This window comes from Asterias rubens, chromosome 5, assembly GCF_902459465.1.
Source record: "Asterias rubens chromosome 5, eAstRub1.3, whole genome shotgun sequence".
Taxonomy (NCBI): Eukaryota; Metazoa; Echinodermata; class Asteroidea; order Forcipulatida; family Asteriidae; genus Asterias; species Asterias rubens.
The window spans coordinates 1561115-1576580 of record NC_047066.1 but is presented as its reverse complement, the minus strand read 5'-3'; the positions used below and the strand labels follow the sequence as shown (position 1 = coordinate 1576580).

Here is a 15466-nt window from a genome sequence, read left to right as displayed (position 1 = left end):
TAAGCCCCTTAGATCTTGAGCGGGTTGGGGTGTATGTGGGGTATACATTTACTCGAGTGACACGCATTAAGAAATTAATGTCATCAATAAGAAAAAGGGGAAAAAAATAAAGAAAGAAAACAATCACCCAAAGCATAAAAGATGGGGGGGGGGGGTCTATAGAAGTCCACCCTAAACAGTGAAAGCATGCTGAACACGTTTCTGTCAAAGACCAGCATTCTCACTTGGTCTATCCCAACATATGCATAAAATAACAAGCCTGTGAAAATTTCGACTCAATATTGGTCATTATTGCAAGAAAATGCTGAAAGAAAAAACACTCTTGTTGTACAAATTAGTGTACTTCGGATAGTAATAAAAGGCTTCCGGCCAGATGTCTATTATTATTTTTTTATAGATTGATCATTACTAAACAGGTACAATGCCTTTAATAAGAATGTAATGTGCTCACCAAAAATAAATAAATAAACGCGAAATGGACCAAAATGGCTTAAAATTGCCACCCCCTTTCGCATTGCAAGCGATGGGCGGCACTGATTTTTCATATACCTAAAGGTTACATAAAAAAATCAAGTGCTTTTGATAAATATGACCACCATGAGTGGTGTGAGAATGTACATAGAAACTGCAACACAATAAAATAAATGTTTTTTGTTGTGTTGCAGTTTCAATGTACATTTCCATTGATCACACCGCGCATGATGGTCATATTTACCAAAAGCACTTTTTATGTAAGCTTTTGGATGATCTTGAGTGGCAAATCGGGATTTCCCCGTTATATTCCCAGATATGTTTTTCAAGCACTTCATAGTTAATTATTGTCAAACTATTATAAGATTATGGTTAATACATGATTGGTTGCGTTACCCTCATTCCATGTGAAATCCACAAAGTCATGTGTTTGTGAAATTTGTGCGCAAACTGATTATAAAAATGTCTGGGTTATGCAGTTAATAAGTTTCATAACTGTGATGAGCGATCACAAATCTGGAGGTCTGTGCTAAACATTATTTTGAGAAAACTCTATAAAAAGTTAAGGCTGTTTAAGTTGGTCCTCTTGGATTAAGAAGTGCAGTGATGCCTCATAAAAACAGGCAGCAAGTCAGTTTGGGAAAAAACCCAACATTTTCGGGGTGTTACTTTGTGGGGTAATTAGCAAACATTCCAAACGGCTGTACTGCCATCAATTGAAAACAAATAATGAAGTTTAGTTTTCCACAAGAAACCAAATATTTAAGATATTCTGATTTAAAGTTACCTTACGCTTTATTATACTTTACTTTAATATGGTTTAAAAATACTTATCCGTTTAGAAAGAAGCAAATTAGAGTAAAAATTGCGCCAACAACTACAGTACCCCAACAACTACAGATAACAACTCTTAAACAACTAAAACTGTACATAAAGGTGACAAAAACATTTTTCATTTTTACAAATTGTCCTTGAGTTAGGCTATTGGGTGTGTTAATTTAAGCTTCAAAAATAGAATATTGCAAACACAAAGAAAACCAAACTTTCACGACCTTTTATCAACTTCATTATTGCAAAGAATTTTTTATTTGACTGGTTTTCACACAATGTGTCAATCTATTCAACATAACTTTTTGAAGAATTGATGGTTGCAAGAGTCGATGTCTCAGTGATTATGAACGCATCGTCTGTGCTTCAATTAGGCAAACCCATAGAAATAATAATATAGGTTTTCTCGGTCAAATTCGGCAAATGAGCAGCCAATTTCATTTGCATGCGTTCGAATTAAAGCTGTTTTGCCTCTTTAGTTGTTACTGCGTTTCAAATTCAGAAATCGGCCATTCAATTTCGTTTTGAGTCGAGTCAAATTCCTTTAGCACTATGTTCAATTTAGTGTATCGTCATTCTTTTTCGAGACACACACGCCTCAAGAAGCGACTGCGAATTTGAATGCTGCTTTGATGAATTGATGAATTGAATGATTATTTTGTTAAATCTAATGACGCAACATTACATTTGACTAATCATGAAACGAAATCGAATGACCCTTTTCAGTAGCATTCGATTTCGCGCGAAATAGAATAGCTTGACGGTTAAATTGGCTGCTCTTTTTCCGAAATTGGCAGAGAAAACCTATATAATAATAACAATAATAATAATAATATCGACGTCTTAAATAGCGCACGTATCTACCAAACGAGGTACTCAAGGCGCTGAGTGTTATACAAACTTTCAGAAAGATAGATAATTATGTTATTGCAGTGATGGATTCTGAGACCCAATTATTTAGCAACTTCTAAGGGTTTACATGGTACTACGGCGCACACAGCAGCCACAGTCAGGAACACAAGGCGAACCCCTTCTCTTTTCGATAAGTGCACTGGGTTCTTTTACATGCGTTACACAACACATGGGACCAACGGCTTTACGTCCCATCCGAAGGACGAAGCAATGGTTAAGTGTCTTGGTTAAGGACACAAGTGTTACGGCTGGGGATTCGAACCCGCACTCTGCTGATCAGAAACACGTAGAATAGAACCCGGAGAACGATGAGCTCGGGCACCCTCATAGATATTTATATCATATTGGATGGCTTTGAGGGGGATACAAAAATATACTGCACGAGCTATGACAATATTGCAGGAGTCGAAGACGAGTGCAATATTGTCATAGCGAGTGCAATATATTCAAAGCAACACTATTTTAGCTTACCTGATTCCAGATTTTCAAATTCAATTTTATTATGTTTTTTTTTCTATTTCAATGCTATTGAAAAACTTGAATGAGCCATACTGTGGCCAATGTCACTGTGCGTTTTTATATATTTTTATTTTATTTTTTATTTATTTTATTTTAAATCTTTACACATACACAATAGTTACAAGTTCTACAGGGGCTGTCAAGGTAAAAACAAAAGTATAAAACTGTCATCAAAAGATGTGTAAAACCAGACCCTTGCCAACGATAAAAATATAATTATACAATATAAAAAGGAGATTACACTGAAACATTTTAGAATCACACAATAGAAATCATTAAAACACAAGCAAAACCAGACTATTGAAAACAAAAAACTACACCCACAACAAAACACCGCAGCGATTAGAGGAAGGGACAACAATTGAAAATAAAAAACATAGAATGGACTAAAAACCCTCAGAAAAATAAAATAAAAAATAAAATTGGCACAGAGTGCACCCTCACAGATTCATGCCAACCCACTGGGCCTGAGGACAATGATAGCAGAGAGCCTCCCTTAACACCACCCAAAAAAGCACAAAGACCCCTTAGACAATTATTAAAGAAAACAACAATTAAAGCCACTAGCACTATTAACATACTAAAAATGAACTTCCTAAATATAACTCTATGCTGTGCGTTAGGCAGTAAAAGTGCGCATTAAAGGTGACAAACTAGTTCCCTCGGCTTCGCCTCGGGAACTAGTTTGTCAACTTCCAATACCTCAGGGAGCTTATATCGACTAGTCACCCTCAAACCATGTTATATTTGTATATTATTATTTATATCAGGTTTCCAGAGAAAAAAATATATCAGCGTATTGAACGCTTTTGTGAAAAGTACCCGGATGACAGCAATATTGTGTCAGTAAAAATTCCCGGATGGAGCAATATTGCTTCAATATTGCTCCATCCGAGCATTTTTACACTTGCACGCGCGTCACACGCGGCGACTGATGCAACGCTCACCATGTTGGGTAAGTTAGATTTACGTGTATTAACGCCGCGTCGACCATCACTCGTCCTAAATTAAGGATTATCCATGCAATTTGTATAACTCATAGCACTAGTCCTAACTCTTTGTGGAATCGGCCCCTCATCTCTTAGCGATAGATGTACATACGATACAGATCTCCTTTAAGACCTCTACAGATCTGGTCAGAATGTACATGTGGTTACCTTGAAGCACAACCTTCTTGAAACGAAAATCTCTCGCTCTCAGCATTTCCCAACCATCAAGCAATCCTGGAGATACAAACGTGTCCTCTTTCCCGCCAAAAACTGTAATGCTGCACTCCAATGGTTTCCGCAGCTTGGTTGGGTATGCCTTACACATGCCAACTGCAGCTTCTATGCAGGGTATCAACCTACGCATAAGAGGTAGGTTGGAGAGAGTAGTGCTGTCCAGAAAACTAAATTTCACATTCTCTTCCTTCAGCACTTTCAGAACCATTAGTGGACTCGACTGCAACGTCTTCTTGATTCTTTCAAATGTTCCGGGAGATATTTGCAGCTCTTCTGGGTGAGGGTATGGCACTGTTGGTGCGTACCAGGAACTAACAAACAAATGCTTTGGACTCAATTCATCTTCAGCAATAAGAAGATGTCCAACTTCGAAGGCGATCAAGCTACCCATACTATGACCGAAAAATACAAAAGGCGTACCACGTAGTTTAGTCACTAAGTTGTCACGTATCAGTCGTGTGATCTCACTCAGGTTGTTTAAAGGTTGCTCGTCTTCTCGACCTTCCCAACCTGGTAGCTGAATCATTAATACCTGGATGCCATATCGAATCAAGTGTCCAACCCAGGAAGCGTACAGTGATGGTCCTGCACCATTTGACGGGAAACAGACAAGCTTTACTGCAACAGATGAGGGTGCTTTGCCCTCAACGACTACAATCCTCGGGGTAGATGCTGGTTCTCTGACGTCACTTTTCACACTTTCATCAATTCCATCTGCGGCCTGTGTGAAAATACATTGTGTTATGTTCTTTGCAAGTTTTTCGATTGTGTTCTTATCATTCAGGAAGTCGACCACTCCCACGTTGACCTCAAACTGTTGGTTGACCAGTTGGCTGAACTCTGAAGCCTGAAGTGAGTCCAGACCTAAAGAGATGGGCGACGCGTCATATGGTACAGTATCTGTTAGCCCAAGATGTTGGCTCAAGAGCTCGGCCAACTTATTCGTAACCTTCTCGCGAGCTTTAGGAACCGGGAGCTTCAGAACAACTTGTCGTAGTGTGCTTTCGGCCACTGTCAGATAATCATCTCGATCATGAAAGATATCTTTCATCATAGACACTGTTCCTTGTGTTTTCTTGAAGTGCTTAAGCATGAGACCACGATGTCTCTTGGCGTACAAAGCGCGGTTGAAGTAGCCGGAAATACCGAGTTGTGGTACGTGGGCTTTTAACGCACAACCGATGGCACCTAGAACATCATTCGGAGTCATGCTGTCGACACCGTTCGTTTGCCACATACGGAGTAGATCATTACGCACTGCAAAGCCAACATTGCTGATGACTCCTGCTTGCAGTGCAGTTGCTGGTAAACCTCGTGTGTGCCGATAATGTGACAAGGCGTTCAGGAAGACATTGGCAGAGCAGTAGCTCGCTTGACCGGCATTTCCGACGAGAGATACAATCGAGGAGATCATTAGAAATCTATCAAGCTTTATGCCTAACTTTTCAGTCACCTGGTGTAAAAGCAAAGCTCCATAGGCTTTTGGCGCCATCACGCTGTTCCACGATTCAGTGGTGAGATTAAAAAGAAAACTGTCACTAAATGCAGCAGCACAGTGAAATATGCATTTTAAGGTTGGCCAGGTATCAGACCCTTTTTGCATTTTCTTTAATTCCCTCTCGACATCGGTGGCGTTGGAAATATCCATTTGGATGTGCTGAACATTAGCACCTGCTGCAGCAGCTTGTTGGATAACTTCCTTGATCTCATCATTCATTGGTCGCCTGGAACCAATGTAGATATATCGAGCTCCTCTGGCCACCAACCACTCCAACAACTTGAGACCAAACCCACTGGTACCTCCAGTAATGAAGTATGCAGATCCTTCATCAGCAATGAAACCATCTTGCTCAAGAGACAGTTGAAGAAGAACTTCATTTTCTCTTACTTCAAATATTTCTTCCTCAGGAATGGGTGTGTTTGATGCAGCAAGAGACGAAAAGTCTTTGACGTTTTCAAGATTACATGACAAATGACCCACGGTGGTTGGATCAAACATCTTCCAGAGATCAGACAAAGCATGTGACATCTCATCAGCTGATAAACCCTCAACTACCGCCTGGACCTTGGGATCAAACATCATCATTTTCATTTGTGGAGGGAGAGTTGGAAGATGTGTATGTTTTCTCTGATGGGTGCCTTCTATTATCACAACAGTGGCGCTCCGTTTGAGCTTCGGTAACAACGACTTCAGGGATCTGTCCAGTCTTGATGAACTAGTACACAGGAACAGTACATCGATCGACGACTCGTTTACGCTGTTGGAGCCTCTCGCTATGGCACTTGAGTGTTTTGTGTCATGGTCATCACTTAGAATAACCGTGTCACATCCTAATGCACGTGCTAAACGCTCTGCAGCTAAAAAACTACCGTCAATTACATCTATCTTGAAACCCATTCGCAAGCTAGAAGACACTGGTATAAGCTGATTGAACAAGAGAGCATACGGTAGAAAATCTTTAACAACACTGACAGCTTCACTGCTGGTCAGGAAACTTGGAACTTCTGTCACATCAGAGAACTTTGATGTAATTTTTGACGAAATCTTTTGACAAGTGGTCAGCCTTACGAAGATGGTACCATTTTGGGCAATATCTGACGTGTTCACCGCTTTTCCTGCATATACGCACACAAACGACGGAGAACCACTTGTGACGTCCGACTCTTGAGAAGAGTAAACAGTAAAGGTTTCAACCTTAACGGTGAGTGATTCTTCGTCAATTTTATTAGCCTTCGATGGAGAATTTTTGACGAAGATGTGGTTGTTACTAGAGAATGTTTTGGCCTCTAAGGACCAGTCAGGTGTCGAGACAATGCTTGGACTATCTGAGATGTTTTCCATATGAATCCGGGGGGTTAGAATTTGACATGACGTTTCCCTTGCACTTCCTGTTTCTGTCTCTCGAGATGTAATACTTCGGACAACTAGGAAGTTTTCGTCACGTAGAAGAGAATCAGCACGCTGGATTATTTCCCTTGAAATATTAGCACAGTCTTCACTATCTCCTGTGATCGGTAAGTCGAGTAAACTTCCACATAGAGAGGGTTCCTCGTGTGCCAAGGTCACCAAAAGAGCTGTAGTAACTGAAGCAAAAGGATAAACATCATCTCCTTCATTGTAGTATGCTCCCCTTGTCACCAGCAGTAATTGCAATTGCATTCTTTCATTTGTCTGCCTGATGCCATTAAAAACATCACACCAAGTCAACGGAACCTCTTGCAACTTCTCAAATTGGTTCTGCGACATAACATACTTTGTATTCAAGTCGATGCCAAGAGCTTCTGATGAGGTTCTCATAAGAATGAAGATTGTGTCAGAGTCTTGATATTTAGAGAGGGCTTCCAGTACCTTCTTTGTTATTTCCGTTTTACCTGCAATGACGGTAAGATCGATGCCGTCTTCTTCCAACAGGCGTATCAAGGATAAACTTGTATTCGTGCCGTCAGAAAATATGACTATCTTCTTGTTGAGAGCAGCCGTTGATTCCGTTGAAGTGCATTTTAGAAACCCGAGGTTTTTACAGGATGTACTCCACACCTGATGCTGTGTCTTTTTGGCTTGAATTGTTTCAAACACAAGCTCCTTCACAGAGCAAAAGACCTTCCTCGTTTCGCTGTCTGCCACATCAATGTCACAAAAAGACTGTTGGTTAGTGTGATTCACCCTGATGTGGATGATGACACGTGGTGGCGTTTCTGAATGGAGAACGAACCGAGTTATACTTTTGGGAACGTGGTATATGGATTGCCATGTTTCGCCGGACAAATCTTGTTTCATTTGAGCTATTTTCAAGAGAAGAACAGCGAAAGACTGTAAAATGATGTCCATAAAGGCTGGATGGTATACGTAACGATGAAACTCTCTTTGCACACTGGAAGGAGCTTCAGCAATTACTAGAGCCTCCTGGCAATCCTCTGAATGGGAAAAGGCTACCATTCCTCTGAATGTCGGTCCAAGCTGAAAGCCACACTTCAGAGCCAAACTATAGAAATCTTCAAGTGGAAGAGTATGAATACACTTTTTGGAGAGACTATCAACATCTATGCTATCTGCAGAGGCTAGTTGTGCACTATTATCATCTACATCCCGAGTAATGGTGAGATGGCAATGCTGTGTCCACTTCTTGGTTGATTCTTCGTGACTTCTGAGTGTGAACAAATACTCATCTGATGTCTTCTCCTCTACAGTTGTCTCCAAACAGCCTTCGCAGTCAGGTGCAAACATGAAACGGTCAAACGACAAACCAGAGAGTACCATTGGATAACAGTTGTTAAACAACGATCTAGCTGCTGCAAGGGCCGTCTCTGTGTAGGCAGCAGCTGGGACAACTACTGCACCTTGCAGTACATGGTCTTTCACCCAAGGAACTCTAGACGCATTCAGGTTAGCCCGCCATATCTTCACAAGGGAGTCCTTCAAGTAGAATGTCTTGCTTTGCTCACCAAGTAGAACATGTTCACCTGCTTCTATCGGAAACAAATAGCTCTTTATTGCCTCTTGCGTCATACTTGAGCATTTCTCTCGTTGCCATGGGTAGTGTGGAATCGATACAACGCGGCGATAGGGTGGTTTGAACAAATATCGAAAGTCAACCTTTATACCGTTAACATGAAGCTTCATCTGAGACATTAGAAGGTTCTCTGAATCTGCCGCTATCTTACTGGTATCTCGTGGTCTCACTAATGACCCGGTAGAGATAAACTTGCCATCTGCGTTCTGCATCTCTGTGAATGTCTCTCGAAGAGCAGGAAGCAGCGATGGGTGGGGACCGACTTCGACGAAAACACGGTAGCCATCTCTAGCGAGTTTCTGAGTGGCTTCCATGAACGAGACTTGTTGACGTACATTTTGAAACCAATACTCTGGTGAGTTGGCTTCTTCGACCGTTAGGTAGCGACCAGTAACGGTCGACATCATGGGCAATGTTTTACTCTCACCCACTACTTTTTTAGTGATGAGCAATTTACCAACTTTATGGATGAATGGCTTCTTGACCACATCTTGCTGTCTGCTGTGGAATGCATTATTGACTTTAAGTACAACACATTTTACATTATCAGACTGAAGATCATTAACAAAACCCGCGACAGACGAGCTGTCGCCAGAAAATACAACCTGAGTTGGGCTATTAACAGCTGCTACATCCAGCAGCTTCCCATACTTGTTGTTCTTAGCTAGCTGTAGGGTGTCTTCAACACGGTATAAGACAGCTACCATCTTGCCTGATCCGCTGGTCTTCTGTAGTTCCCTCCCTCTACGGTAGATGAGCTTTACTGCCTGCTCCAAGCTGAGTAATCCTGCTGCATAGGCAGCTGCAACCTCTCCAACACTGTGTCCAACCACTGCGTTGGGTACCAGACCACGGTGTCTCCAAAGATCCACAAGTCCGATGGCTACTGCGCAAAGACATGGCTGGCTGATTTCTGTTCGGGTAAAACATCGTAAAAACTCTTTTAAATAGAAAGCATGCAGGGTTATTACAGTGAATTATTGAATCAACGAAGATTTCTGCAATTCATGATTCATGTCGGAGAAAACCGAATGCAACACTTTGCAAGAAGTATAGATTCTTGTAATTGTTGTCCATTTCAGAGATCGAAACAAGAACAATCAGACGAAATTGCTCAGCATGGAGTCAAATTGGCGATAAAATAAACGAAATATATATCCACCTGTTTTGTTAATCTGTTCTTGGCTCGTTTCCGTTGTGAGCATGGCAACCAACGACCACTTAGTTCCACACTTTCGAAGTATGTCATCGATACTCTACAATGAAAACAAATGCAAACATCGAATTGTTTATTTGGAGAAAAGCATTATCAGTTCCAAAAACGGTTTCCATAACGTGTTCTCAAAGTTACCTGAATCTTTGATGCGAAGGCAGGCTGCGTGTGCATGAGTTCCCTGGCCACGCCCCACCACTGTGTTCCCATACCAGAGAACACGAATACAATCTGCTGCTTGGTGTCTGAAGTTGCTGAAGCTATGCCTTCCACATATCGAGCTTTGTCTTGAGGAACGTTGTCCAGTTTGTGCTGAAGTTGTTTAAGAGCATCCTCCCTCGATCGAATAATGAATCCGATACGGTTGGTGTGGTGATGGGATCGAACAGCTGCAGTGTAAAGTGCAGCTTTGAAAACGTTCTCGTTTTCGTTGATATCTGTGTCTTCCAACAAGTACTTAGTCCAGTCTCGTATTTTCTGGTGAACAGCTTCTTGATTAGCTGCAGATAGAAGAAGACAGCTCATCATGTCATCGTGATTTGTCAAGCTCTTGAAGTCATTTGGTGCAGATTGTGACCTCTCCAGAACAATGTTTGCGTTTGCTCTACCGAAACCAAAGGAGCTGCAGCAGGCAAGGGTTCGTTTCCCTTCTTTCGGCCAACAGGTCAACGTCTTTGGAATGTGAATCTGAAGAGTTTCGAGGTCCAAGTTTTCGTTTGGGGTTTGAAAATGGACAACACGCGGGATCTGTCTCTGATGTAGACTCAGTGCTACTTTGATTATTCCAGCCACTCCTGCTGCACCCTCTGTATGACCCAGATTGGATTTAACAGAACCGATGTAGAGTGGAGGATGTTGAGGACCACGATGGCTTCCCATGACCTCACCCAACGCACCAGCTTCTGTCTTATCACCAACTCTTGTTCCAGTACCGTGGGCCTCTGCATACACTATCTCTGAGGGGTGCACTCTGGCGTTGCGGCAAGCACTCTTCACCAGGTCAACTTGTGCTTCGTAACTGGGGTTTGCTATTCCCGGAGTACGTCCATCGTTACTGAGTGTACCTCCTCGTATGACTGCGTAAACACGATCTCCGTCCCTCAAGGCGTCACTCAAGAGTTTCGGGACAACGACACCAGCCCCTTCGCTTCGAGAATAACCGTCAGCTGATTGGTCAAAACTTTTACATTTCCCATCCCCTGAGAGCATTCCCGCCTGACAAAAGCCAATTGTAGCCGTAGGCATCAGTATCAAATTGACCCCACCAGCTAATGCAATAGGAATCGACTTTTGCTTTAATGCATCGCATGCTAAGTAGATCGAGTAGAGAGAGGACGAACAAGCAGTGTCCACTGAGAAACTTGGTCCACGCAGATCGAACTCATAGGAGATACGGTTGGACACCATGTATGAGTTAGTGCCTGAGTTGCTGTACTGGTTCATGTTGTGGTACGGTGTACTTGTTAATGAGGTGTACTCCTGTGCAGTGACGCCCATGTACACACCGGTCTGAGATCCTCGTAATGCTGACGCGGGTATCCCAGCGTTCTCCAAAGCCTCCCACGTGACTTCAAGAAGCAATCTGACCTGAGGGTCGAGATGGGCTGCTTCATCTAATGCATCAAATAATAAGCAACAACGTAACGATCTAATTAACATAATGGCTTTTAAAAGTACCGTAGTTGTTTCGGTGACACTGAGTTTGGCAAAATGTATATTTCTAAACTTACCTGGTGGCATCTTAAAGTTGTCTGTCAAACATGTATGGATCCTGCAAGATATATCCACCATTTTGAATGTACATTTTTCCTGCTGTTTTCTCTCCCGGACTCAGGAAGTAGCTGGTGTCGAAACGTTCAGGTGGTGTCGGTGTTGTGCAATCCAGGCCTTCCACCAACATCCTCCAGAAATGTTTGACGCTGTCGACTCCATTGCCATAGCGACATCCGATGCCCACTATGGCCACTTTTTGATTTGCGTTTGTGATTTGACATTGTGCTTCCATATTTGCATCACTCTGTGGTTCCAGGCCTTTTGGTCTGAAGGGAAATGTAAAACATGTTATACATATTGACGGAAGTATAACCTGTCTTAAAGACACTGGACACTTTTGGTACTTGTCAAAGACCAGTCTTCGCACTTGGTGTATCTCAACATTACATAAAATAACAAACCTGTGAAATTTTGAGCTCAATCGGTCGTCGAAGTTGCGAAATAAAAATGAAAGAAAAAACACCCACGAAGTTTTGCGCTTTCAGATGCTTGACTTCGAGACCTCAAGCTTTAAATCTGAGGTCTTAAAATCAAATTCGATGAAAATGACCTCTTTCTCGAAAACTACGTCACTTCAGAGGGAGCTGTTTCTCACAATGTTTTATACTATCAACCTCTCCCCGTTACTCGTTACCAAGTCAGGTGTTGTGCTAATCATTATTTTGAGTAATTACCAATAGTGTCCACTGCTTTTCAGCCAGTGCAATGAGCCAAGTGTTACGTCCAAAAGGATTCACATTTGACGTACTATTACATCTGGTGTTTTTTTTACTTTGCAAAGCCTATAGTGAGTTTACAATCTCATTGATGCCTTAGACTGGACCATTCCACATAATTTGTGACCCACTCTGTGAAAATAAGTCAGATGTCGCCCAAATGCATTATTGTGTAATGGGCGTTAACGTGGAAAATATAGACCAATTTAGAAACTTTAGAACATATAGTTTAGGCAATAAAGCTATGAATACAACAATTTTGTGATCATACTTTAGTCGTTTTTAACAAAAATTGATATACTGGCTGAATTCAAACGGGAGTAACTCAGCTACGCGATACACCCCAAAGCTTAGACAACTATACCAAATAAATGTTGTTGGTGTGTTCTTTCCAGCCATGCATATAACTCAATTCTTCAACTAGTCAACATCTGACTCATTTTCACAGATAAGGGGGTTTGGAAAAGGGCGGGGTCAGTAACCAGGCTTGTGGTTATGGGCTTGGGATTTTTTTTTCACACAGCGTACATATTATCTGTGCCACAAACGGAAGCGTAATGTCACCACGACATAAGAATCCCGCTTTTATCGTGTATGTACACAATTCAATTCATTTTTTTTTTTTTAAATTGGTTTATTTTCATATAAAAATACAACACCAAATAAAAAGTCACAGACTAATGGCATTTGGTTAACAATAACATTACATCAAAAATATATGTACAAGTAGATATGTTAATACAATAATATTAAAAATATTACTAGTAAGAGTTAAACAGACAAACAGGAATTGGGAAAACAGCCATAGACAGTAGGGGGGATTTGTGGACACAAAATTAAAACAAACATAAGGGAGTTTTAAACAAAACAGCAACATTCAGTAGGCAAGGGAGATTTGGACACAACAGGAGCACAACAGAAATAAAATGGAGCTGTTATCATGAACTGATTGAGTTAAGCATCTGGAGCATTGAGGGGACAGGCGAGTTTTTGTATCTTTGAGTTTTGTATCTGAAGGTGTTCCAATTGCCTGGTGTTTTTTAAAGTATGCTCTGATAAATAGTTAGATTTACGTTCTGGGGGTGATTATCAGAAGTGAGCAGTGACTTGGCAAATTTCAGAACTAGGTGTTTACGCCTTCCGTTCAATGATTCAAGTCTAAAAAATTCAAGTGATCTAGATAAGACAAAAAATTCGGATAAGCAATAATACGCAAAGCCCTTTTTTGAACTTGTTCAATGTTATAAGCTTGTATTTCAGTGATTCCCGATGACCACACAGCAACACCGGATACGAGTAATGGGCGAATGTATAGTTTATAAATAACAATGAGGTCATTGGCTTGAACCGGATTTTTCTTTAATTTACTTAGTATGTAAAGTCGTCGTGAAGCCATACTGACTATCTGTTGAACTTGTTGGTCCCATTTGAGATTATTTTGAATGGTAATCCCAAGTGAACGGTAATCCAATGTACTTATTCAATTTTGTTAATGTACGTTTACTCTCTAAATGTATAAAAAAGCACCACTCTTCACATTTCGAGAAGCTGTCCCTCATATGGCTCTTTAAAAACAGTGGTGGTTATTTCACTCTTTTAAAGGAGTTTCACTCCAAGACAGAGTGAAAAATCACTTTAAAAATATGCAAACTTCAATCTAAAAGAGTGGAAGACCACTTGGAAAAAGAGTTGACCCTCATATGGCTCTTTAAAAAGAGTGGTGGTTATTTCACTCGGTCTCTACGGCCATCTAAACATATCAAATAATAACCGTTGCAAACGAATGGGTCTTCAAAGACCGTTGGACATTGATTGTAGGCTGGTATTTGGTACTGAATTTTGTCAAACTTAGAAAATATACGGATATTTTTCACCCAATTCACCCAACGATAGCCTTCTGCTACTGGTCTGTCTGCTACAGACTCACATCGCGGGCCTCAGCTCTATCTCTCTTAAAATTGGTGCCTTCTCTCGAAAGATCAATGATTGTTCTGAATAAAATTGTACTGATTTCGCCCGCAATCACTCTAACATTCCTCATTTACAATAAAAAACATTAGCACATTCTCTAAATTCCTGGAAATAATAAAGAAAAAACATTAACTTTGCAACCTTCTCTCAGGGAGACAAAGCTCGACAAATTGAGGAACAAATGAGTTTAATTTAAAAGCACCACAATTACATCGTGTCGTCCGTTGCTATCCTGCAAAAGTTTTGCTAAGCATTGATTGTATCACATAATAACTAAAACTTTAATTGAAAGGAAAAAAACGGAAGTCAATAACCCTGTAGGTCTGGAGATAAACATTTGTATTTTAACATTTTTGGTACCCGTAGTGGCCTTGATAAACAGTCCTCAAAAAAGAAATGAAAATCTTACCTCAAGTTCAGAAGTTTATTGCTCAATGTTTGGACATACCTCTGAGGCCATGGTTGTCTGAAATCTTTCTGGCTTCGTCATCGAAACCTCAGCTTTTCCCAGCATCAAATGAATCACGTGACCAAACCGGCATTTTGGTATTGGACACACACATCTGTCTCATTTACATATCGTTTAATCTCAGTCTGACAGTGTAGAATTTCCCCCTCACCTCCCCCCCAAAAAAAAAAAAAACAAAAAAAAAAAACATGTACTTGTTGTTTGTCAGGGCAGAATTCGTATATTTTAGTCAACATACCGCCGCCAGACAAAGGTTTTTCTGCATTGGGCCCCGGCAGACACCTCCCCTCCCCTGGGTTAAACATCAGAGGAACCACCTGAAACCAAGTTGAAGTTACCAATAACAATATTCTTAATAAAAGTATCAACTGTTAGACAAAGTTTCATGTAAATCTGAGCTAATACCTGAATGAATTAGTGTCAATATCACAAAATTAATCCTAGACTTGACTCAAGTTCCCAATCCCGTGGTAGTCCTGGACTTGAATAAAGACAACATTAATTCACATCCAACAGCCTGTAGTCATTTCATAGTATGTGATTGGACCGTGGCATGTACGAAATAAAGGTTTAGGCTAAAATTTTCCGATTACCTCATAGGTTTCACTTATGTTTATACGTCTTTCTAGTGATGATAGTCATTTTAAATTAGCATAACTTTTCAAAATTTCTACTACTATTTCCTAGCCAATATGACAGTCTACTGCGCCATTTTGATTCAATCGTAGCTATAATATTTATTTCACAGTGTACTGGGAGCAGTCTTAAAGCAACATACATGCGCAATGACAGTTTGAAACAAACACAAGATTCTACAAAATAAGTCAAAATGTACACAACAATTGATCATGTTTTACTTA

The 15466-nt window shown here is 40.7% G+C and overlaps 1 pseudogene; it reads right to left on the bottom strand.

The window, feature by feature from the left end:
• Nucleotides 1–3508: 3508 nt before the first annotated feature.
• LOC117289966 lies at nt 3509–14594 on the bottom strand (annotated as a pseudogene).
• Between the last annotated feature and the right edge of the window lie 872 nt (nt 14595–15466).